Source organism: Schistocerca gregaria, chromosome 3 (genome assembly GCF_023897955.1).
Source record: "Schistocerca gregaria isolate iqSchGreg1 chromosome 3, iqSchGreg1.2, whole genome shotgun sequence".
Classification (NCBI taxonomy): Eukaryota; Metazoa; Arthropoda; class Insecta; order Orthoptera; family Acrididae; genus Schistocerca; species Schistocerca gregaria.
Window position 1 is genome coordinate 816174962 of NC_064922.1, and position 2875 is coordinate 816177836.

General features: G+C 43.1%; 1 pseudogene; it reads left to right on the top strand.

The window, feature by feature from the left end:
• The first annotated feature begins 2478 nt into the window (after nt 1-2478).
• LOC126356601 (5S ribosomal RNA) lies at nt 2479-2596 on the top strand (annotated as a pseudogene).
• Nucleotides 2597-2875: the final 279 nt, after the last annotated feature.

A 2875-nucleotide genomic window follows, 5' to 3' on the forward strand; every position in this document is an offset into this window, starting at 1 on the left:
AAGAAGGTAGAAAATGGATGAGCGTGAAAACCATGAACTCACCCCTATAGTGTGAATTGAGCCGTAGCTGTGTCCGGCTCTTCGAAAAGCGCGCTAGGCGGAGTGCTTTCGCTTCGCGTCTAGTGTTTGCGGTGGCGCTTTCGGTTTGGCGTGCTGTTGGGATCGCTACCGCCCTCTGGCGGGAGGTGTACGGTCGCGTGACGATCGAGGAGTACGTACTGGTCAGTGACCGAGAGAGATGGTGGCGTGAGCGGAGCCTGTTGGGGGTCGTCAACTGCTCGCCACGAGCTTTGCCCGACCTCTTAGCTGTCAGGGGTAAGTCTGCCTTACCCGCATGTACGTGGCTTATGAAGCTTAGAAGCCGTGGTACAGGAAATCAGCGCGTGGGATCTTATGTCTTCTTATCGGCCGTTGAAACCACTGGCAGCGGTTGGCTCTGAGGAACATTTGGAAGTGCAACGTGTTCCCGGTTCTGTGGTGGAGTGTAAGGAGTTGACTACTGTTTTTATGTAATATAAAGGGGTTTTTCAAGTTCTAGTGATATGAATGAGTTTCTTCACCAGTGGTTTTGTTGGGGGTCTTCCCACCACAGTGTTTCGTTTGCCTGTCCGCACGAATGTGGTAATTGCTTCTTGGTCCGGCCGTTTCATTCACATCTCGATTGGGTGATTTAGGTTCCGTGTCGCGTGTCTCTGTGTTTCGGAGTCTGTGCAGGCACCGCCCTTGCTACATCTTCTGGTTTTGGGTAACTTGGGTAGGTGGTGGCTTGTAATGGAAGTTTTGAGGCTGATTTGCTGTGGCCCTGAAGACCACAAATAACTATTCAGCCTATTGTGATTTGAGCCCCTTTACACGTCACTCCCTCACTGAGCCAAGGAAAATTTTTTTGGGATCTGCCTTTAATGTGAAGGTTTGTGAGCTAGCTTATTCATATTTATCTTGTAACAAGTGACAGGTGTAATATAAGTTATTTAACTGGCGAGAGACAACTATTTTACCTTTAGTACAAACTAGCTATTTAAAGGTGTTTTTTTAAAAAGAATTGTTCTCTTATAGATATAATAAGTTTAAAATCTTACTATTGGCGAGTTTTTAACGTCATACCTTGCAATATCCTTTACGGAGAGAAAATTTGCCAGCTATTTAAAAGAGCTTTTTTAAACTGTTGTCTTATAAATATATGTGAAGTTGAAACCTTAGTATTGGGAAGTTGTTAACGTCATACCTGGCAATCTCTTTTTCATAAATAAAATTTGTCAGCTATTCGAAATTGTTTTGAAATTTTTTTAAATGCCAGACTTAAAAATTTATTATCGAGAAAGCCTTTTAAAATAAAAAGGTAACCTTAGCAGTGTGTGTTATTTCACCAGCACCTCCTGGCTCCTACTTCCACGATAACGTTTTTGGAATAACATGTGTACTTGAGCTGTTGTTTGTGAACCGCCCTAATTGACAGTTCATGAATGAAGAGAAAATCTAAAAAAATACTTATATTTCAAAATTTTTATAAGAAAATTAAGACAGATATCTTGTTCATGCAGTCTTTAGTGTCTGAAATTAAAAAAATTTCCAGTCATGCAAGACTGAAAGTGAAATCTGATCTGATGACTGTCATGCCCAACAATATTACAACACTTCCAGTACGTCCCAAATAGGATTTGTACCGGTACCAAATTACGCTACTGCGGGTCTATACCACGACCGTGCATATCTTGGAACAGTTCATGGCTAAACTGGTGGACAGTGCAGATTGCTCGATCAGTTACCACCTGTGTGTTCGCCAATGGCCTCCGAGTACAGTGACGAATCCTTAATACACTTCTCAACAGCACAGGCAGAGAAACAATGAAAGTAGACTATCCATGAAAGTTTTACAGTAATTTCTAATGTATACTAATACCAGCTGAAACCTGTGAAATATGCTTTCAATAAAGTAACTTAATATTGCAGCACCTTCCTTAATGTGAGAGCAAGTTTTCCCTCTGCTGGGATATCCTTCCGCAGTATAGTGTCCATTCCTGTGATTTCTTCTTTCACTTCTCCTAGCAGTTCATCAAATGAAGTTTCCGACATATGAAAATACTGATAAAGCTTCTTCTCATCTTGTATCAGATCGACATAAAGAGTATCAAACAATCCTTTCTCCAGCCGATCACGTAGGAGCGGATGTAAGTGTAATAAACGTTTTGTCTTCATTCTCCTCCTCCTCTTACTTAGAAATACTAACAAAATTTCGTCCTCGCTTGAGTCCATTCACTAGCTAATCAGTTGGCAATACCTGTGGTGTCGGACACCGGTGACCCAGAAGTGTTCACCACAATTACCGGTGTCTGTCACTGGTGACCGTCACCAGTGTCCCATTGTGAAACGGCGCCAAAAACACACTCACTGGCGCAATGCGAGAGGACACTTGAAAAAAAAATCATGTTCATTATACATATTTATGAAAAGAATATTGTAATTACTACTTCTTATTCTGGCAACGGCCTTGCCGCAGTGGATACACCGGTTCCCGTGAGATCACCGAAGTTAAGCCCTGTTGGGCGTGGCCGGCACTTGGATGGGTGACCACACAGGCCGCCATGCGCTGTTGCCATTTTCCGGATTGCACTCAGCCTCTTGATGCCAATTGAGGAGCTACTCGACCGATTGGTAGCGGCTTCGGTCCAGAATACCATCATAACCACCGGGAGAGCGGTGTGCTGACCACACGCCCCTCCTATCTGCATCCTCATCTGAGGATGACACGGCTGTCGGATGCTCCCGGTAGGACGGAGTGCTTTTACCTCTTATTCTGTTTCTAAATTTTTTTACTGTTCTTTATGTACCTTTAAATGATGCTTGAATTTTTTTATGCCAATATTGAGTATGCTTC